We start from the raw sequence: 23,553 nt of genomic DNA, 5'->3' as shown, positions 1-23,553 counted from the left end.
TTCATTGCTTCCTCTTCCATAGGGAAGAGGTCAGTATGCACTAAGAGAACACAGGGGAAAGGGAAGAAAGGATAAGTGTTATTGACATGAAGTCCTTTCAGTTATTCCTTCAGCCCAACTGCATTTTTGCCCTTCTTACAGTTTGGTTCATCAATTCTTCCTTGACCAGGAGAATTATACCAATATCCTTCCAATAAATTCTTGGTTTTTATCCAAGCCAGTTAAGTTGGGTTTCTGTCTCTTGTAACCAAGAGGCCCGTCTATTGAAACTCATTGTGGGGGCACTTTGGCTGGCTCAGTCCATACAGCATATGACTCTTGATCTCAGGGTCACGAGTTCAAGCCCCATGTTGGGCATGGAGCCTATTTGAAAATAAATAAATAAAATAAAACTCATTATGCACTCCCATAAGGTATATACGAAGCGAGCCACGAAAAGGGCCCAGGAACTCCCAGCCTCTACCTTTTTATGTGTACAATTTGCCTGTGGCTCTATATCTCCTGAGCACCTAAATTCATAAATCCAACTGCCTAACTGACAGGATATCTCAAAGGCACCTCAAACTCATCATCATCTTTCCTCTCAAACCTCCGCCTTCAGGGCACTGCCTTCAGGGTTTTGCACTTTCGCACGAAGAGATAATCCTTACATAGCTAGGAGCTTCAAACAAATGGGGGTAGAAATAGAGGTCATAGTTTTGTAGTGGTATGTGTCAAGGACCATATTGACTTAATTTTACAGGGGATGACTTCAGTAGGGCCCAAACTTACTTAACAAATCAATGGTTGGGTCTCTGCCGCCACTCTGGTAAGAAAGTGTGATCCTGCCTGTCCCTTGCTTCTTCATCTTGTTCTTTCCTCATCAAAAATCTCACACAGGAATATCTGGTTGGTGAGCCTACTTTCAGGCCTGTGCCTTAGCTACAAGACTCACGGAGACAGACTGAAGCCAGCTCCTACACTTCAGTGAGGTGGGACTCATAGTGCCAGCAGAAAAAACAAAAACAAAAACAAAAAACCCCCAAAAAACAACCCACAAGGGAAGAGTGATCAAAAGATGCTAGAAACCTCAAAGCATGGTGTCCCCTCATCATGGCTTAACCCAGTCAGCTTGTGGCATTCCCCTGGCCATTGAGGTTGCTTTGCAATAGGCATCTGGCCCATTTCACACCAACGGGGAGATTTCCAACAGTTGTTGTAAGAGAAGATCTGTCATTTTAAAGGTGTATTGGAAGCCAGCTGTTTTTCTGGACAATATAGTTTATGGGCGAGGCTTGGAATTAACTGCGGCAATGCTGACATTATGAGAAAAGCTATGTCCTCGATACAGCTAGCACAGAAGGATGCAGAGTGGAGATATGGGAAGACAGTGAGAAAATGAATTTCACCAACCCCAAAGACCGCACATTATACCTCTGGATCTTGTAATTATGTGAGCCAATAAATCACCTTTGTCATTTCAGCCTGTCTGGGGTTTTTCTTGTGTCTAAAAAGATGTATATCTGACAAAGGGCTAATATCCATAATATATGAACAACTCTCAAAACTCAACAATAAAATAGCTAATAACCCAATTGAGAAAATGGGCAAAAGAGGGGCACCTGGGTGGCTCAGTCGGTTGAGTGTCTGACTCTTGGTTTCGGCTCAGGTCATGATCTCATGGTTCGTGAGTTCTAGCCCCACGCTGGGCTCTGTGCTGACAGTGCAGAGCCTGCTGGGATTCTTTCTCTCTCTCCCTCTCTCTCTGCCCCTCCCCCACCTCTCTCTCTCTCTCTCAAAATAAATAAACTTAAACAAAAAAGAAAATGGGCAAAAGATTTGAAGAGATACCTCACAAGGGAAAATATACAGGTGACAAATAAGCATGAGAAAAGACCATCAACACCATCAGCTATCAGGAGCAAATTCAAACCACAATGAGAAATCACTACACATCCATTAGAATGGCTAAAATAGCAATCCCTATCAAAACAACACCAGCAGTCTTCACAGAGCTAGAACAAACAATCCTAAACTTTGTATGGAACCAGAAAAGACCCTGGATAGTCAAAGCAGTCTTGAAAAAGAAAACCAAAGCAGGAGGCATCACCGTCCCGGACTTCAAGCTGTATTACAAAGCTGTAATCATCAAGACAGTATGGTACTGCCACAAAAACAGACACATAGATCAATGGTACAGAAGAGAGAACCCAGAAATGGACCCACAGACGTATGACCAACGAATCTTTGACAAAGCAGGAAAGAATATCCAATGGAATGAAGACAGTCTCTTCAGCAAATGGTGCTGGGAAAACTGGACAGCGACATGCAGAAAAATGAACTTGTACCACTTTCTTACACCATACACAAACATAAACTCACAATGGATGAAACACCTAAACGTAAGACAAGAAGCCATCAAAATCCTAGATAAAGCAAGCAAAAACCTCTTTGACCTCGGCTGCAGCAACTTCTTACTCAACACATCTCCGGAGGCAAGGGAAACAAAAGCAAAAATGAACTACTGGGGCCTCATCAAAATAAAAAGCTTCTGCACAGCAAAGGAAACAAACAGCAAAACTAAAAGGCAACCAATGGAATGGAAGAAGACATTTGCAAATGACATCAGATAAAGGGTTAGTATCCAAAATCTATAAAGAATTTATCAAAGTCAACACCCAGAAAACAAATAATCCAGTGAAGAAATGGGAAAAAGACATGAATATACACTTCTCCAAAGACATCCAGATGGCCAACCAACACATGAACAAATGCCCAACATCACTCATCATCAAAGAAATACAAATCAAAACCACAATGAGATACCACCTCACACCTGTCAGAATGGCTAACATTATCAACTCAGACAACCACAGATGTTGGCAAGGATGTGGAGAAAGAGGATCTCTTTTGCATTGTTGGTGGGAATGCAAACTGGTGAAGCCACTCTGGAAAACAGTATGGAGGTTCCTCAAAAAATTAAAAATCGAACTACCCTATGACCCAGCAATTGCACTACTAGGATTTATCCAAGGGATATAGGTGTGCTGCTTCAAAGGAGCACATGCACCTCAATGTTTATAGCAGCTCTACTGACAATAGCCAAAGTATGGAAAGAGCTCAAATGTCCATCGACAGATGAATGGATAAAGAAGATGTGGTATATATCTATAATGGAGTATTACTCGGCAATCAAAAAGAATGAAATCTTGCCATGTGCAACTCTGTGGATGGAACTGGAGGGTATTATGCTACGCAAAATCAGTCAGTCAGAGAAAGACAAATATCATATGACTACACTCTTATGAGGAATTTAAGGTACTAAACAGATGAACACAAGGGAAGTGAAGCAAAAATTACACAAGAACAGGGAGGGGGATGAAACATAAGAGACTCTTAAATACAGAGAACAAACAGAGAGTTGCTGGAGGGGTTGTGGGAGGGGGGATGGGCTAAATGGGTAAGAGCCATTAAGGAATATACTCCTGAAATCATTGTTGAACTATATGCTAACTAACTTGGACATAAATTAAAAAATAAATAAATTATATAAATAAGTAAATAAACATTAAAAAAAAGAATGGCTATAATAAAAAATCTGACAATATTAAGTGTTGGCACAGATGCATAGCAAATGGAATTCTCACACAATGCCAGTGGGAATGCAAAATGGAGCAACCACTTTGGAAAACAATTTGACAGTTTTGTTTTGTTTTGTTTTCTTATTAAAGACTATATTTTTAGAGCAGGTTTAGGTTCACAGACAGCTTCTTTTAAAGTCGAACATACAGTTACCATATGATCCGGCAACCTCCCTCGTAGGTATTTATCTAAGAGAGATGGAAATCTATATTCACACAAAAACTTGTACATAAATGTTTTTGGTGGCTTTATTCATAAGAACTAAAAACTGGAAACAGCCCGAATATCCTTCAGTGGGTGGAAGGATAAACAAACTATGGTACCTCTGTGGAATGGAATACCACTCAGCAATAAACACTACAACACATGCAACAACATGGACGGATCTCAAGTGCATTGTGGTAAGTGAAAGAAGTCACATGTGAAAGGCTACATATGTATGATTCCACTTATATGACATTCTGGAAAAGACAAAGTTATAGAGATATAAGACAGATCAGTGGTTGTCAGGGCCTGGGAGAGGGTGGGGGTAGAGGGCAGATGGACCACAAAAGGGCGGCAGGAAGGAATTTGTGGGAAGGGGCAGATGAAACTTCTATAATCTTAATGGTGGCGGTGTTTACATAACTATGCATGTGTCAAAACTCACAGACATATATGCACTCACAAAAGTGAATTTTATTATATGTAAATTTTTTTAAAGTGAATAAAAACAAAGTTCTGTCTCTATAATCTTTTGGATGAAACAGAGTTTGAACCCTCCGGGAAATTTTAGAGCAATTGGTAAAATGAAAGTGACTGCTCTGAGAAACAGTCTAATATAAGGGGTACACCTCTAGATATATATCAAAAATAGACAAGTACAGGGATGTCTGGGTGGCTCAGTTGGCTGGGCATCCAACTTCAGCTCAGGTCATGATCTCACAGATGATGAGTTTGAACCCCCCATCAGGCTCTCTGCTGTCAGAGAAAAGCCCGCTTGGGAATCCTGTCTCCCTCTCTCTCTGCTCCTCCCCTGCTTGTGCTCTCTCTCAAAAATAAATAAACATTAGGGGCGCCTGCGTGGCTCAGTCAGTCAAGCATCCGACTTCAGCTTAGGTCATGATCTCACCGCTAGTGAGTTTGAGCCCCGCATCGGCCTCTGTGCTGACAGCTCAGAGCTTGGAGCCTGCTTCGGATTCTGTGATTCCCTCTCTTTCTGCAACCTCCCCTGCTCATGCTGTCTCTCTCTGTCTCTCAAAAAATAAAAAAAAAAAAACGTTAAAAAGATTTTTTTCTTAAATAAACATTTTTAAAAAAGACAAGTACAAATGCATGCAACTTCAAAAACTGATACATATAGGTATTCGAATAAAAATAGCAAAGTAAAGTTAATGGGAGAAACCTTCCTGGAAAGGCTAAGCAGAGTAATGTTATAAGGGTGAAATCATGCAAGGATCTGAAAGCATTTTGGAAAGCATTAAGACTTACGAAAGTGTACATTTCATAATTTTCTTTGCATCCCCTACAAGGCCTAGCATAACATTGTACATATTGCTGGTGTTTCATAAATAATTTTTGTTTATTCTTGTTATTACATACGATCCATAAATAAAATAAATTGTTCAAAGGAGTGGAAAGGCATTCAAGTCAAAAGGGAGTGTCCAGAAGAAGTTTCTGGTAGTTCCAAAGCGGGTCAGATCCCAAGGACTTTCCCCTTGTTATGGGCAAAGTTCAGGGGGGTTCACCTCGTAAAGTCTTAATCCACGACAACTGAGGTCCTGCTTTTGTCTCCAGCATGGTTTGCAGTTTGAGTAACTGGTATCAATCTTATGCTCCCTGTTCTACACAAAGATGTAGGTTCGCCAGCTATAAAAACACAATCTCCCAGCTGCTCACGGTGGGCAAACTTCCTGCAGCAGCCCCCTCTACTTGCCTTCCTCTCCTGCTTGACGTGCTGTGCTCAGGGCTCTGCAGAAACCGGTGTTGATGGTATCTCTTTTCCCAGATCTGCAAGGGCCCTCTTTCAGCTGCAGATCAGTGACATGACAATTAACCTTCAAAGTAGCCTGATCCCAGGTACGGGGCGCATGGCAACAACCACCTCCGGAAAGTTAGCATCTTACAAGCCCACTAGTACCCCACAAATCCGGAACTGCTCTGATTTGCCAAAGTGGAAGAAAACTGCTTACCTAACTGTTGTTACTCATCCTGCCAGGGCTGTGAAAGCCGTTGACCTCTCCCCGTCGAGAGGGTCCCTTTCGCACAAGCCATAGTCTAGAGAGTGTTAAGAATTAATTTTATTCAAACACCCTATTCCCTCTCTTTAGCACACCTCCTACGGAACATTGCTCCCGGACACCAAACTCTGAACTGTTTTTTGTCAAGTTCTCCTTCATTCTCAACTCTACCATCTGCTAGTTTTTCATGAAAACATCTTAGTCCTATGTCACTATTGTTTTGGTTTTAGTTTTCTGGTACTGCAGGTTGGATCTTCTCAAGTACACCTATCTCAAGTTTTAATGTCACAAAAGACAGACACTGGCTCTCATCTCATACCGTGGAACCTAGGAACACGCGGGTTTTTTTGTTAAGTTTATTATTATTATTTTTTAGCAATCTCTACACCCAGCGTGGGGTTGGAACTCATGACCCCGAGATCAAGAGCTGGATGCTCTCCCGACTGAGCCAGCCAGGGGCTCCAGCACGTGATTTTTATTTTTATTTATTTATTGTTTTAACGTTCTTTTTTTCAGTTTGTTTGCTTGTTTGTTTTGAGAGAGAGTGAGCAGGGGAGGGGCAGAGAGAAAGGGAGAGAGAGAGAGAATCCCAAGTAGGCTCTGCACTGCCAGCACACAGCCTGAAGTGGGGCTCGAACCCACAAAGTGGGAGATCAGGACCTGAGCCGAAACCCTCAGTCGGACGCTTCACTGACTGAGCCACCCAGGGGCTCCCTAACACATTATTTTAAAAATAAAAAACAGATTGCACAGATGACCTAATGCAAAGATCTAATTAAGATCTAATGCAAAACGTTCACACCTCCGGGCTCTTCCTCTAGCTCCTCTAAAAAGGGATTCCGTGAGTCACCAAGTTTAGGGATCGAAAGGCATCCATTCCCTTCCAAAAGGTTTTCTGGGTATGTTTTTAAAATGCAACAAGTGTGGGGTGCCTGGGTGGCTCAGCTGGTTGGGTGTCCGGCTTCGGCTCGGGTCATGATCTCACGGTTCGTGAGTTCGAACTCCGAGTCGAGCTCGGTGCTGACAGCTCGGAGCCTGGAGCCTGCTTCGGATGCTGTGTCTCTCCCCTCTCTGCCACTCCCCTGCTCGTCCTCTGCCTCTCAATAATAAATAAACGTTAAAAAAAAAAAAAAACAACTTAAAAAAAATGCAACAAGGGAAAAGACCTGCCTTCATCTCTTTTCCCTATTTCACATGCTCAGAAGCACAAGGGTTCCAAACCAATGATTTACAAATAAGAAGTCATTTCACAAATATTTATAATATACGTACATATATTATGTATATATAATACATATTTTTAAAGTTTATTTATTTATTTTGAGAGAGAAACTGTGAGCTTGAGCAGGAGAGGAGTGGAAAGAGGGAGAGAGAAAGAATCCCAAGTCGACTCCACATTGTCACTGTGCAGCCCTATGTGAGGCTCAAACTCATGAACCATGAGATCGTGACCTGAGCTGAAATCAAGACTGAGCCACCCAGGCACCCCTATTATATATTTTAACTTAAAAATGTTTTTCATGTTCAATACCAAAATGCAGACCCTGCACCCTGCAACCATATCCACTGCCCCCCCATACACTCAGCATGTTCTCATCTTCCCCTACTCTTCTCGTGGTGAACACACAAAGCCTAAATCCCCTTAACTCGTCCTTTGCCCCCAGCTCTAACACAGCTCAGATGCCCTGTTAGTTTCATCTTTCTAGTTGTGGCCAGATCTGGGAGACTATTTCTCAAAGGTAGGAAGTACCCTGGAAGTTTGGAAAATTTTCCCTACCCGACCCACAGAAGAGAAGTTTGGAAAAGCCTTCAAAGCCACTCGTGGGCTGTTAAGTTCACGCATCTTCAACAAAAGCAGCCACCCAGAGGACTGTCTCCCAGTGGAACTCAATCACAAACCACAGAATGGCTCCTATGCCAGGAGGGACCAAGGCTGGTGAAGTGGAATCGTCCAGCCAAACAGCTTGTCCCCAGGGTCGTGGGAGAAAGTCTCTGAGGAGGCGGCTCTGGAACCAAATAGGGGAAGATGGAAAGCAGCACCTGGGTTAGCCAGATGCAGAGAGAACAAGTAAGCCATCCCTGAGTGGAGCCTGGAGACACTCCTCACAACTGCGGGATGCATAAATTAACACCTGAACTTTGGTGGCCATCAGTTCACACTAACAAGACAAGTCAAGGCAGTAAGGTAAGCCAGAGCTCAGGTGATGTGTTTAAAGTGATAGGGACAGGAACGGCCGGGAACCTGGTTCTATCACTATTGTTTTAACATTCTTGGGGCAAGGCGCGGTGAACGTCTCTGGCCCTTTAAATCTTCCAGATGGCAGAAATTTCTCAGGCATATAGATGCAGGACCTAAGTGTTCTAGGTTTAAAATTCTTGGTCCCATGTGCCTGTGAGAAGTAAGTTATTCTAACATCATAGGACGCTTTGCCAGTCAGCTAGGTTTTATATATATTCTCTTATTTAATCCTCATAATAACACTGTGAGATGGCTGTTTTTTTTCCATTTTAGAGGAGACTACGGCTTACAGAAAGTAAAGCTTATAGAGAAGTAGTTAACCCCATGCAGGTCTTTAAACACTCCATCTGTTATTCTCTGCATTGCCCAGTGGTTTTCAAACTTTGTTTTTCAAGGCCTTTAACAATTCCATGGATTGTTTGCGGGTTTTTTTTTTTAAGTTTATTTATTTTGAGAGGGAGAGTGCGTGTGTGTGTGTGTGTGTGCACATGTGCATGCGGGAGGCAGGGGGCCAGAGGCAGAGAGAGAGGGAGAGAGAGAATCCCAAGCAGGCATCGCACTGTCAGCACAGGGCCTGCTGTGGGGCTCAATCCTACAAACCACAAGATCGTGTGACCTGAGCTGAAATCAAGAGTTGGATGCTTAACCAACTGAGCCACTTAGGCACCCCTATTTGTGGGGTTTTATGGACATTCTTATAGCAAGTCAAAAAACTTTAGACCACTGCTCAGTAATGCCTGACTTTGGTATCACCCTTTGACTTGAAATACATTTGGTTCCCTCGGTAACCCTCAGAAGGTTAGGCCTTACTTTCCCCTGATGCTGCAATGATTAAAACAGATAAGTAGTTCACAGATAGGGTCTGAGTGCCTTGAAAGAAAGCCTCACTTCTGTAAGAATCCCAGCCTTGCAGGGCTGGGGTGAGAGAAGTGGGCAGAGCCAAAGGAAGTCTGTTACTGATGCTCTGTGCCATTGAGTGATAATGCAACGTTCATCTTCCTGTTGAATACTTTGAAGTGCTTTCCCAGTTATGAATGAAATTCTCTCAGATTGTTTGTTTAAAATTCCCTTAAACAATGAGCTTTTAAACGAGTTACAGTGGCTTTCTGTATCAGCAGTCCAACACATTTCCACAGTGACCGCTCTGACAGACTGTCATGTATATTCCTTGATTTTGTGGTTCCCCCCATCTGAACTGTCTTCTTGTCTTTGAGGAATCCCCTACCGTTCGAACTTGAGTAAAAAGCAGGGCTAGTATCCCACTTTAAAAGTAGAAGGAGGGGGAAAAAAGTAGAAGGAGCATATACTTCCTTTCCCAGCACCTCTTGTAGTTAGGGAGCAGGCATGTGATCTGAACTTGGTCAATTGGTTGTGCCCACCTGGAATGTTGGCTCAGGCAATAGTAATGAAGAGAATGAAGCAAGGAAGCAGAATTTATTCTAGCAACAGCAATATCTAGGCCAGGGGTAGCATGCAGTGTCCAGTGCTGGCAGTGACAAAGGCTTCATCAGACTGGCTCTGGGGTAGGATTTCGACAGTGGTTATGGCTCTCTTCCTCCTGTTCATTTATGCCCATTTTTAGAGCTTGAGTTACCAGGAGGGCCCATGAATATCCAACTCCTTCTGGTTGTTCAGGCCCAAACTCTGGAGACTCCCTGAGTCTTTTTTGTAACCCTATGTCTAATCCATGAGGAAATTCTGAAAGTGGCCTTCTCCTCCACTGGTACTCACTGGTGGTACTCACCATGACCCCTCACTAGATTACTGCAATAGTCTCTTTTTTGTTTTAAGTTTATTTCTTTTGAGAGAGAGAGACAGAGAGAGAGAGAGAGAGAGAGAGAGAGAGAGAGAGAGAGAGAAAGCATGCGTGAGGGAGGGGCAGAAAGGGAGAGAGACAGAGAGTCCTGCTCAGCTTGAACCCATGAACCACGAGATCATGACCTGCCCCAAAACCAAGAGTCAGACCCCCAACTGACTGAGCCACCCAGGGGCCCCATTGCAAGAGTCTCTTAACTTATCTCCCTAGTTTCACCTTTGTTCCCATGCAGTCCTTCATGTCTTTACACAGTAGTCAGTGGTTTTTTGTTTTTGTTTTTTTAAATAATTTTTGTCGTATATTTCATTATCAATGATTGTGGAGATAATTCTTTTTTAAAAATGTGTATTTATTTTAGACAGAGAGAGTGTGAGGAAGGGAGTAGAGAGACAGGGGGCCAGAGGATCCTAAGCAGGCTCTGTGCTGACAGCAGTGAGCCCAATGTGGGGCTCGAACTCACAAACCATGAGATCATGACCTTGGGCAAAGTCAGATGCTCAACCAACTGAGCCACCCAGGTGCCCCGATAATTTTATTTATTTATTTATTTTGAGACACATAGAGAGAGAACCAGCGGGGGAGGGGCAGAGAGAGAGTGGGACAGAGAATCCCAAGCAGTCTCTGTGCTGACAGCAGAGAGCCCGATGTGGGGCTTGAACTCACAAACCAAGAGATTATGCCCTGAGCCAAAGTCAGATGCTTAACTGACTGAATCACCCAGGTGCCAGTGCTCTTTAAAAACTGTAAGTCAGATCCTGTCTCTTCTGCTCAGAACCATCCCAGAGATTCTCATCTTACTCAGAATCCAAAATACTTATGAAGGTCTATAGGATTGGCCCCTTGCTTGCTGCCTTTCTAATCTCATTTCCTATCACTTCCTCACTTGTTCTCCTCTGGCCACACTAGCCTCCCTGCTATTCTTCTAGATGCTGAGCACACTCTTGGAACGCTCTTCCCCAAGACTCCCATCTGACTTGCTTCGTCACTCCAGTCAGGCCTCCACAAATGTTACTTTATTAAACGGGCTGCCTTAACCCCATCCTGTCTAAGCACTCCTTTCCTCTTCATTTCTCTTCTCTAACATCTGACTCAGTCCTCTTTGTTTTTCTTCTTTAGCATCCAAAATACAATATATTTGTGAGTTTGTTTATTGTCTCTCTCCCCTACTACAGGGAATTTATTTGCTGCTGTATCCCCAAGGCCTAGAAGACTGTCCAGCACAGAGTAAGCACTCAATAAATATATATTAAGTAGATTTGTTGATCAAATAAATCAGGCATAATTGACTTCTATTTCTTACAATGTAAACTCCTAAGAGCCTATTCTGATAGACACAGTGTAGGCCCCAGTACACTGGGATCAAATTGGTCTCTCCTTTAGTGACTTTGAGCAAAGTCACTTAATACCCGGGGACTTAATTTCTATGTTGCCCCTCTTTGCTCTAAGATAATTTTACAATTTTTTGAAAAAGTCAAACTTCAGGGGCGCCTGGGTGGCTCAGTTGGTTGAGCATCTGACTCTTGTTCGGGTCAGGTCATGATATCGAGGTTTGTGAGATCGAGCCCCACGTCCAGCTCTGGACTGACAGTGCGGAGCCTGCTTGGGATTCTCTCTCTCCCTCTCTCTCTGCCCCTCCTCGGTTCATGCTCTCTCTCTCTTTCTCAAAATAAATAAATAAACCAAAAAATAAAAATAATCCTAAAAACTAGTAAACTGAAAAAAAAGTGCCAAATTTCAAAGCAAAAATAGAATAGGTATTTTTCCAAACTACATCATTCTTTAGCTTTTACAATTAGCATTTATACCGTCTTCAAAATGAGCCATCTCTCCCCAAAGTTTTATTATACTCAGATAATTCTTATGTGGCCAATGCTATTTATCACCACTGCCACCAATATTGTTCCCATAATCATCATGAAATAAAAGCAGCAGGCTAAAAGAGAATTTCAGAGGAGGGGAAAGCTCACCATGAATTATGTTGAGAAGTGAACCGGGCTGGAGCTAGATTTGAATGAAGGATGGATTTAGGTGAGCGGGGGGGGGGGAAGGCGGTCTGCAGTCACTTTATACATGTAAGAGCAGAGTGCTACAGGCACATGATGAGGAGGTGGAATAATCAAGAGTAAGAAAGTCCAGTCTAGCAGGGATACCCACAAGCTATGCACTGGCTTCTCTTGATTTCTAAGAAGAGATTTAGACACCACAGCTTAAAGTTTTGTCTTAGGACTTGCTCCAAATTGTCCTCATGGCTTCATCTGTGACCCATCCTGCTTCCTCCATTTGCTTGTATCCAAAGACTGCAATAAAGATTTTTTTAAAAAAGCTCCTTTGCTTATTCACTAACTCCTACAAAATTTCAGGCCTTTTTCTCATGAATTTGTACCAAACGAAATTTTTCCCTTCCTGTACTAACTATATATTTTAATGTATATACTGGACTTTCTGATTATTCCTGTAAATTTTTGTCTTTTAGCCTATTAATCAGAATTTGAAATCCTAACTCTCCAAACCAATATAGTAGGTTATAGGTACTACAGTTTATGTCACCTGAAAATTTCAAAATTATTTCTCATGGGTCTTTATCCAAGTTGTTGAATAAAATGTTGAATGAGATAAGGCCTGGGACTTCAGTGATCTCTCTCCAAGTTGAAATTGATCTTACCAGTACTTGGATTTAACTTTTGAAATCCACAATAAAGAAATTCACTCGACTGTTTTGCGGGGAAGAGGTTGTAGTTTAGTAAATAGAGCAATGGACTGAGATTCCTATGAACATGATTCTGAAACAGACTTTGCCACTGACAAGTCAACGAACTTCTCTTGAACTTATTTGGAAAATGAGAGGGCTCCATTTCCAAAATTCAAGGATTCTGTCATCCAGTTCATATCTCTCCATGAAAAGAGACAATATTGTACCACCTCTTTAGGTGCCCATTTTCTTCTCAAAGACAGGGCAATAATATTTCTCTTTGGCCTAATTAATAGTATTTCAGCAAAGGTGAGTCTTATAAGATGCTCAAGTCTAATTTCAATTAGTCTAATGTCAAGTAGTCTAATTTCAATTCATTCCACAAACGTTTGCTGAATGCATACTGTGTCAGGATTATACTAAGGGGCTTCTAAAATAAATCACCAACAACAGAAAACAAAGTTAATTAGAAATAGATCCTGCATTCCCAGATTTTGGATTTGTGCAGCACTATGGAAGTATGTCTCAGACTCCTTTCCACTGACACCAACCATTGCAGTCTCCATAGCATCAATGTTTATGCATTTCATTGAAGACTAGTGTCTTGTCCCTGAATTCTCTGATATTCTCTCATTCCCTCAGAGGCCATATACGACTCCCATTTTCTTCATTCTATTTTTCCAGTGTTTGCTCTAGGACCTTTAGGAAAATGTGAATTGTATCAATTAGGATTTGATCAAGGAAGCAGACCACTATGAGTAAAATAGAGTAAAGGATTTATTATGGGGATTGCGTCTTTTGCAATCATGGGAGCTAGTTAAGCAGTCTGTGTAAGTCTGTTGCTTCTACACCTGACATTGGCCCTGAAGTCAGCAAGGCCAGCAGCTGCAAAAGGAAGATACATACAATGTGGGAGAGACAGAGGACAAAGTGGAACCCATGAGGACAAATGAGCTGTGTGTGTCTCTTTCTCACTTCTTCTACTCTAAATGCTATAGGGGATCCATATGGTAGGTTGGTGTTCCTCAGCATAGAGGACATGAACATGGCCCAGAATTTGGAGAAGATGAAGGAGGAGATCCAGTGGATATGGCTCCTGCCCCAAACCAACAAAATGAACCAGCAGACAACTGACAACATGTAACCTACGTAACTGCACCTGCCCTACGCTGACCTTTAGAGCACAAAATTGGCTACTGCTTTACTCTTACCTTCAAAACCTCATGCAAATCTCTCTTGTGACAATTCTTTTTTTTTTTTTTTAATTTTTTTTTTCCAACGTTTATTTATTTTTGGGACAGAGAGAGACAGAGCATGAACGGGGGAGGGGCAGAGAGAGAGGGAGACACAGAATCGGAAACAGGCTCCAGGCTCCGAGCCATCAGCCCAGAGCCCGACGCGGGGCTCGAACTCCCGGACCGTGAGATCGTGACCCGGCTGAAGTCGGACGCTTAACCGACTGCGCCACCCAGGCGCCCCTCTCTTGTGACAATTCTAACTAGGAAGCATACAGGGAAGGATATGAGGAGGAATATAGTTCTACCTTAGCTACCATCGACAGAGTACAAAGCTGTCATCAGAATCAATACACAACTGGACAGTCCTTCCAAACATTTCCTCCCTTACTCTTCAGAGCCTTTTAAAGATTCATTCCTGTGTTCTCTGCTACTGTACTTGTTTCTATTATCAGGCTAGGAAAACAAAAACAAAAAACTACAGGAAAAATTATTATTTAAAACCCTAACATAAAATTCTAAAACTTTATATTAAGACATAAAATAAAACTAACTAAATAAAAATATACTATGTTCAACATTAAAAAGTTAGTAAGAGAGGTGCCTGGGTAGCTGAGTTGGTTAAGCATCCTACTTCAGCTCAGGTCATGATCTCACAGTTCGTGGATTCAAGTCTCACGCTGGCCTCTGTGCTGACAACTCAGAGTCTAGAGCCTGCTTCAGATTCTGTGTCTCTCTCTCTGTCTCTCCCCGCTCATGCTCTGTCTCTCCTAAAAAATAAATAAACATTAAAAATAATTTTTTTAAAAAGTTAATAAGATAGGAAGTTAGGCCCCAATTAATCTCAAAATTCAATCAAATTCCATGCACAATCCCAGTAGACTTATTTTGTAGAACCTATACTTCGCATGAAAGATGAAAGGGCCAGGCACCTGGCTAGCTCAGTCCCTGGAATGTGCAACTCTTGATCTCAGGGTTGTGAATTAGAGCCCCATATTAAGCGTAGAGATTACTTAAAAATAAAATATTAAAAAAAAAAAAAAAGATTAAAGGGCCAACAATAGCCAGGATAGTTGTAAAAAAAACAAGGTAAGACTTACTCTACCAGGACCAAAGGTGGTTGCCAGAGGAGGGGGTGGAGGAATGGGCAAAATGAGTGAAGGGGTCAAATGGTAAAAGTGTCCACCTATAAAATAAATGTCAGGGGTATGTAAAAAAAAAAAAAAAAGACCTATAATAAAGACATAATATTGAACACCAGGGTAATAGTATAGGGATTGTCAAGGCTGCCCGTGAACCAGAATACAGAGCTAAGTGCAGATAAATACAAATATGATCAAGGTGACATTGCAAATTTTGTAGGAAAAAAAAGGATTATTGAAAAAATAATATTAGAATAATTAGTAATTCATAATTTAAAAAATTATGAGATCCCTATTTTATATCATCTACAAAAAAGAAAACTCTAGGGGCACCTGGGTGGCTCAGGTGGTTAACTGTTCAACTTTGGCTCAGGTCATGATGTCATGGTTTGTGGATTCGAGCCCTGCATCAGGCTCCCTGCTGTCAGCACAGAGCCTGCTTCAGGTTCTCTGTCCTTTTCTCTCTCTGCTTCTCCCCAGCTTGTGCTCTCTCTCTCTCAAAAATATATAAACATTAACAACAACAAAAAAGTAAAAATCTAGACAAAGACCTAAATGCAAAAAACAAAACTGAAACATTTTTAGGAGAATATTGGAGAATTTTTTTTATGACATTGTATATAAACGTTAAGGAAAAAACTGGTAGATCATGCAACTCTTGATCTTGGGGTCATGAGTTCAAGTCCCATGGTGGGCCTAGAGCTTACTTAAAAAAAAAAAAAAAGGTTAGTATTATAACTTAAAACTTTTGTAAAACAAGAGACCACAGAAAAGTGAAAAACAAGCCACAGGCTAAGAGAATATGACTGCAATAAATATTACCTACAAGGAGTTAATATTTAGAATATATAAAAAAAAATGCTACACCACAATAAGAAAGTAAAAAACAACTTAATAGAAAAATGGGCAAAAGATATGAATAAGCAATTTGCAGAAGAGAAAACTCAAGTAGCCAATAAACATAAGAAACTCAATTTCTCTACTAATAAGAGAAATGCAAATTAAAATAGATTTTTTACTCATATTCTATTTTTTTTTTTTTAATTTTTTTTTTCAACGTTTTTATTTATTTTTGGGACAGAGACAGAGCATGAACGGGGGAGGGGCAGAGAGAGAGGGAGACACAGAATCGGAAACAGGCTCCAGGCTCCAAGCCATCAGCCCAGAGCCTGACGCGGGGCTCGGGGCTCGAACTCACAGACCGTGAGATCGTGACCTGGCTGAAGTCGGACGCTTAACCGACTGCGCCACCCAGGCGCCCCAGATTTTTTACTCATATTCATCAGACCAAAAAACATTTTGAAGTCTACAAAAACCAGTATTGGTGAGAATGTGAAGAACCAGGAACTTACACACTGCTAGTGAAAGGTAAATTGGTACAACTATTTTGGAAAATGATTTGGCAATAACTAGTAAAGTTTAAGATGCACATAACACATGACCCAACAACTCTAGTTGAGTAGAAATATTCTAGTCTAGGGGTGCATGGGTGGCTCAGTCAGTTGAGCCTCTGACTCTTAATTTTGGCTCAGGTTATGATCTTACAGTTCATGAGATTGAGCCGTGTGTCAGGCTCAATGTTGACAGGGCAGAGCCTTCTTGGGATTCTCTCTCTCCTTCTCCCTCTGCCCCTGCCACTTACTCTGTTTCTCTCTCTCTCTCTCAAAATAAATAAACAAACATTATTCTCTCAAATAAATAAACATTAAAAAGACACTCTAGTCTAGAGAACTCTTACATGTGTGTACAAGGAGAACTATACAAGAATATTCATTACAGCACTAATGTAACACTGAAAATTGGCAACAATCTAAATGTCCATCAAAAGGTAGCTAGAAAATATAAACTGAGGCATATTTGATACTTGATCCTATAAAAATATTTGATGGTTAAAATGACTCTACTAGAATTACATATACTACCATGGATAAATATAAAAAATAATCTTGAAAGGGAAAGGCAATTTGCAGAATAATATAATATTCTATAATATATAATAATAATAATAATAATATAAAGTTTAAAAACAGGCAAAACACTAGCATATATTATATTATACAGTAAATATAAAAAACACACAAAAATGATATACATTAACATAATGAACACCACTGGGAAGAAAGAGAAAGAGATTTTATCATAAAGGGTACAAAGTGGATTCAACTATATATGTAATGTTCAACTTCTCAAATAAAAATTCTGAGGAGTGCCTGGGTGGCTCAGTTGGTTGGGCATCCGGCCCTTGATTTTGGCTCAGGTTATGATCCCAGGTTTGTGGGATAGAGCCCTGTGTTGGGCTCTGCACGCTGAGTGTGGAGCCTGCATGAGGTTCTCTCTCTTTCTCTCTCTCTCCGTCTCCCTCGGGCCCTCTCCCCAGCTTGTGCTCGCTCCCTCTCTAAAAGAAAAAAAAAAAAAAATCTGAAGCAACAAATGTTAAGAAGTGACAAGCTGGGTTATGGATATATTGTGTGTGTGTGTTTTTTTTAAAGATTTTATTTTTAAGTATTCTCTACATCCAATGTGGGGTTCAAACTTACTACCCTGAGATCAAGAGTCTCATGCTCTCCTGACTGAGCTAGCCAGGTGCCCCTGTTTCCTTCACTTCTAAGTTCCTGTCCTTCCATTCCCACTGCCAATGCCTGATCCTCAGACTATTTTTGGCTAAAAGCCCTGAATTTTCTTGACTTTCTCATAAACTTTTAGATTTTTCTTGGCATTCCTAAAAGGTAAGGACAGTTTTCTTTCCCACACTTTGTAGATGGAGAGATTAAAGCCCATAAAAATGAAGGGACTTTAGCCAAAGTTACACAGGGTATTTAGGAAAATAGCTAGGATTGAAATAGAATTTTTCTGATTCTTCTTCTTTTTTTTTTTTTTTTTTTTTAGTTTATTTGTTTCTGAGACACACACACACACACACACACAGAAAGAGAGAGAGAGAGAGAGAGAGAGAGAGAGAGAGAGAGAGAGAGAGAGAGAATCCCAAGCAGGCTCAACGCACATGGGGCTCAAACTCACAAACCATGAAATCATGACCTGAGCTGAAATCAAGAGTCAGATGCTTAACCGACTGAGCCACCCGGGTGCCCCTAGAATTCTCCTGATTCTTGACCTTCTATTACAAACACTCTGTCATAATATTAAAAACAAAAACAAAAACAAAACCAAGTAAACTAACAAGATCAATTAAAAGTACATACCTCAGGACTTTCTGAAAGATGGCAAAGAGTAACTGTGCCCCAGACTCCAAGCTTTCCCTGCTCTCCAAATTTCTAAAAAACGAATCATTGAAATAAGGAGAAACATCAGTATCAACAGTAAGATTTAAGGAATTAAACTCAAGGCAGCGGAAATACTTAGAAAAGTAATACAGGGCCTGTATAAATAACAATACTATATTAGCCCACAGTTAACCCAATCAATGAAATGGATAAACCATAAGAAACCACAAAAATACATTCGGGAGGAGGTGAAAGCTAATCCCTAAAGAAGATAAATGCAAGGGAATGTCTAGTCTAGAGGATCCTTGTATGTATTTGCTATGCAACACCTTGTCAGGATTATCACACTACCAAGTGAGATCATTCTGTAAAACACTAAAAAACAAAATGGACTCAGCAGGGTAAAGTAGCAACAGTGAAATGCAAAGTAATTTAGAGAAATGTATTAGGAAAGAAAAAATATAAATATATTTTAAAAGAACATGAAAGAGGAAAGGCAGAACCAACCTTTGAAAGATAGAAATCTCAAAGAATGCAGAAAAACGGGCACATATGTAATCAATAAAAGTATAAAAGAATATTTTTTCACCCAAATAAAGAACTGAGACTGGACACAAAGAGAGCTCAGAGAGGAAATGAAAATTAACTAGCAGAGTCCAAGATCATGGCTTATGGGAAAAGAAACTAATACTATAAAAAAATAATTCTAAGCCTTCCAACCTGAAAAAAAGCAGGCTCTATTCAAATTAGAGCAGCTTTATATTTTGCCATTAAAACGAAACCAAAGGAATCACTGAAAAAACACACTTAATTCAAACATAAGTTTCATTAGTAAACAAATGGGCCAGGAAACCAACATTAGTTTGGCAAAATAGGAGACATATGGAGGCATATATCTTTTCATATTTGATATCTTCAAGAATACCAAGGCCTCTGGAAGCTACTGTTTGAAGAAAAGTGATTTTGAAGAAAAGTGGTATGTTACATGCCAACTTGGCTAAGATAACCCCCAGTTATTCACTCAAATACTACATTAGGTATTACTGTGAAGGTATTTTGTAGATGTGTCTACAGTTCATAATCAGTTAACTTTAAGTAAAAGAGATTACTTAGATTATCTGGCTGGGCCTGATTCCATCAGTTGAAATCTCTTCAGAGCAAAGCTTGGAAGAAATTCCACCTGTGAATTAAAGCCTTGGCTTGCTGGAGAGTTCCAGCGTGGCCTCTCTGATGACCTACCTTATGGATTTCAGACTTTTCTAGCCAGCCCTCACAACTGCAAAAGCCAATTCCTTGTAATAAATCTATTAATATATATCTCCTACTGGCCCTCTTTCTCTGGCGGCAATTTGACACAGAGACCTTAACTACAGTTGTTGGTAAGTCTTCTTCACTGATATAATATTAGAAAAAGGGTATGGAAGAGAGATTGATTTCCTAAATTATAAAGACTCACAGCAAATTAATTAAGAATGAGAAGAAAAAAAAAGAATGAGAAAGTATGAGAAAGTCTAAAGATAAAGAAGCCAAATGGTTGGGGTGCCTGGGTTGAGCGTTTGACTCTTGATTTTGGCTCAGGTCACAGTCCCAGGGGCTGGGGATCAAGCCCTGCACGAGGTACTGCACTGGGTGTGGAGTCTGCTTGGGGTTCTCTCTCTCTGATTAAAAAAAAAAAAAAGGGAATGCAAACTGCTGCAGCCACTCTGGAAAACAGTAGGGAGGTTCCTCAAAAAACTAAAAATAGAACTACCCTATGATGTAGCAATTGCACTACTAGGTATTTATCCAAGGGATACAGGTGTGCTGTTTTGAAGGGACACATGCACCTCCATGTTTATAGCAGCGCTACCAACAACAGCCAAAGTATGGAAAGAGCCCAAATGTCCATCGATGGATGAACGGATAAAGAAGATGTGGTGTATATATGCAGTGGAGTATTACGCGGCAATCAAAAAGAATGAAATCTTGCCATTTGCAACTATGTGGATGGAAGTGGAAGGTATTATGCTAAGTGAAAGTGGTCAGTCAGAGAAAGACAAAAATCATATGACTTCACTCATAGGAGGACTTTAAGAGACAAAACAGATGAACATAAGGGAAGGGAAGCAAAAAATAATATAAAACAGGGAGGGGGACGAAACATAAGAGACTCTTACAAATGGAGAACAAAAGGTTTACTGGAGGGGGCGTGGGAGGGGGGGATGGGCTAAACGGGTAAGGGGCATTAAGGAATCTACTCCTGAAATCATTGTTTCACTATATGCTAACTAATTTGGATGTAAATTTAAAAAATTAAAAATTAAAGAAGAAGGAGGAGGAGGACGAGGAGGAGAAGGAGAAGAAGGTGGCAAATGCTTATTTACAATATGATAGCCAGAGTTATATTTTATTAGATACCTATAAACAGGCAAATAGAGAGTTAAGAATGTTTTTGGACTCCAGATATTTACTGGTGGACGTTAAAAATTGGGTGTTTGTGGTAGCCAGCTTCCAAGATAGCTCCCGATCTCCCTGCCTCCTGTATTGACATCCTTGTGCTGTCCCTTCCCACAGTACCAGGATTGGTCTGTGTGACCAATAGGATACAACAAAAGTGACAGTTATCATTTGGAAGGTTAGGTGATAAAAGATATTAGAGCTTCCACCTTGATCCTTCTCGCTCTCTTGGACCATTTGCTCTGGGGGAAGCCATCTGCTAGATCCCGAATAATCCTGTGGAGAGGCCATGTGGGAAGGAGCAAGGCCTCCAGCTAATAGCCACCAATGAACTACGGTCTTTGAGCACAGCTATCTGAGTGAGCTTAGAAGCAAACTTCCCAGCATCCAATCAAGTCTTCAGAGGACTGAAGCATCAGGTGACTTGTAGACTGTAATCTCAAGCACACCCTATTCAGACCTGCCCAGCTAAACCCCTCCTAGATTCCTGACTTTCCGAAACTGGGTGAGATAATAAATGTTTGTTGTTTCAGCTACTAAGTTTCCCTGTCAGATTGACTTTAAAAAAAGGAAACAAAGTAAAACATAGAAGAGGCAGAATTGAAGAAGCAAGAATAAAAGTTAGGAAGCATAAATAGAAAGTAAAATAAACCAAGAATAACAATTAAAATTATCCTAAATAGTAGAAATCTTGCTATTAGAAGGGAAAAAAGCATAAATTATTTAAAAATCAATGAAAGAATATATTACTAACATAGATACGTAGAAGCCAAGAGGCCTGGGAAAGCTAAACATCAAAGAATGGGCAAAAATAAACTACACTGACAAAAAAGGAAAGCAGCAATAGCAATATTAATATCAGATGAAACAGAATTTAGGGCAAAAAAGCACTTAAGGCAGGTGGTACTGCATATGATAAAAGGTAGTCAATAACGAATAAATAATAAAGAATTTATATGGACCAACATGACAGCTAATTATATCATGTAGATTAATACCCATGTCATGTGAAAATTATAAAAATACAATTACAATGGAAATTTTAATTCTTCAATATCAATGACAGATTAAGGCTATAATATATGTAAAGCTATAAAGATCGGGGGGCGTGGGTGACTCAGTCGGTTAAGTGTTTGACTTCAGCTCAAGTCAGGATCCTGTGCTCTGCACTGGACCCTGCTTCAAATTCTGTATCTCCCTCTTTCTCTAACCCCTCCCCATTTGCACTCTGTTTCTCTCTCTCTCAAAAATAAATAAATATTAAAAAAAAAAAAAAAAGCTGGAAAGGATCTAAACACTATAATTCATAATGAAGAACATTATTGCAGATTTTATATTCTACAAATAATGGCTATATATGTTCACATATAGAAATTGAACATATTAGATTATTGAGAAAAATCTCATTAAAGACAACAAAATATTTAATAGGCTATATTTTTTTATCTGTAGTTAAACATTAACTGCATTCATGTTTTCCTATAAAGAATCTACAGTCATCTGTAAAATAAAGTTTCCACAAATAAGAACTTGGACAAAAAGAAAGAGAAATGTAAACAGACTGCTTTTGCAGGCCACAAAAGTATACGGCAAATGTCAGCAATTGTGATTAGTTACTTCTTTTAAAAATAATAATAAAAATATCAACCTATCTAAATCTTTGTGGGAAAGTCAAAGCAGTATTTGGAGGAAAATGTATAGTTTCAAATATCATATTTTTTTAAGACAGCAAAGAGATTGAATATAAAAGCAACAAATCCCCCAAAGTAAAGAATGGGGCTGGTTAAAACCAAAATAAAGTTAATTGGAAGTAAAAGCAATTTGATTTTGTAAACACTATGAAATAGACAAGGCTCCAGCAAATGTAATCAAGAAGAGAGAAAAATAGGGGTGCCTGGGTGGCTCAGCTCAGGTCATGATCTCACGGTTCATGAGTTCAAGCCCTGCATCAGGCACTGTGCTGACAGCTTAGAGCCTGGAGCCTGCTTCAGATTCTGTTATCTCCCCTGTCTCTCTGTTCCTCCTCCATTCATGCTCTACTCTCTCTCTGTCTCAAAATAAATAAGCATTTGAAAAGTTTTTTTTCAAAAGGCAATGTAACTTAAAAAAAGAGAGAAAAATAGACAGAAATTGTTAGAAATAAGGAGGTAAGTAATATATGAACATGGTAAAATTTTCCCTATCCTAACGAAAAACCCTGTCTTTTACTATAGTTCTCTCCCTCTCCTTTTGAAAGACCCTCTCAAAACAAATGATGTCTTTGGAAATATGTATGTTTTCTGATGATAAGAGTAAAACAGACTTACATTTCTGTTAGTATAGTAGACTACACACAAGAAGACGGTCCCACCTGCTAAAAGCAACAGAAAATCAGTGGGTTTTTTAGAAAACTGAAGTACAGTCAACACACACACAATGTTACACTGGTTTCAGGAGTACGGACATAGTGATTTAATGAGTCTATACCTTGTGCTACGCCACCACAAGTACAGTACCATCTGAAATCACTGGATTTTTAAAAGTCTCCAATGTACTCAGAAGCTGACAAGAATGAAGATTACTTAACTTTATTTACTTTATTCTAAGGCATTATTGGTTGAAAGAGATACCACTGCTTTATTCACTACTAAAAAGGGATACAAGCCGTCAAACTATAACATAATGCTTCTTATAATTAATACAGTTTTATAATCAGTAAGTTTTGTACTTACTGAAAGAGATATTTAATTTTTTAAAGTTTAGTTATTTATTGAGAGGGAGAGAGTGTGTGCGAGCGAAGAGGGGCGCAGCGAGCGAGGGAGAGAGAAAGAGACTAAGCTGACAAGAGCAGAGCCCAATGCAGGGCTCGAACTCACGAACAGAAAGAAATATTTTAGCTTAGTCATCTATTTTAAGTATAAATTACTTTAGGTATTTATAAACAGTACACTATAAG

At 40.1% G+C, this 23,553-nt stretch overlaps 1 long non-coding RNA gene across 2 annotated transcripts; it reads right to left on the bottom strand.

Annotated features, from left to right (window-relative positions):
* Nucleotides 1-4,939: 4,939 nt before the first annotated feature.
* LOC115505371 lies at nucleotides 4,940-22,972 on the bottom strand. 2 transcript variants are annotated; one of them, XR_004343106.1, is made up of 4 exons: nucleotides 22,925-22,972; nucleotides 18,162-18,233; nucleotides 5,793-5,877; nucleotides 4,940-5,630 (listed from the first exon to the last, which is right to left on the bottom strand). It is a non-coding gene; the product is annotated as an uncharacterized LOC115505371 (long non-coding RNA). The 2 variants fall into 2 exon arrangements; XR_003966001.1 differs by having other exon boundaries at nucleotides 4,940-5,877.
* Nucleotides 22,973-23,553: the final 581 nt, after the last annotated feature.

This window comes from Lynx canadensis, chromosome F1 (genome assembly GCF_007474595.2).
Source record: "Lynx canadensis isolate LIC74 chromosome F1, mLynCan4.pri.v2, whole genome shotgun sequence".
Taxonomy (NCBI): Eukaryota; Metazoa; Chordata; class Mammalia; order Carnivora; family Felidae; genus Lynx; species Lynx canadensis.
Note: the sequence above shows the minus strand (reverse complement) of the source record. Positions and strands in the feature narration are given on the sequence as shown.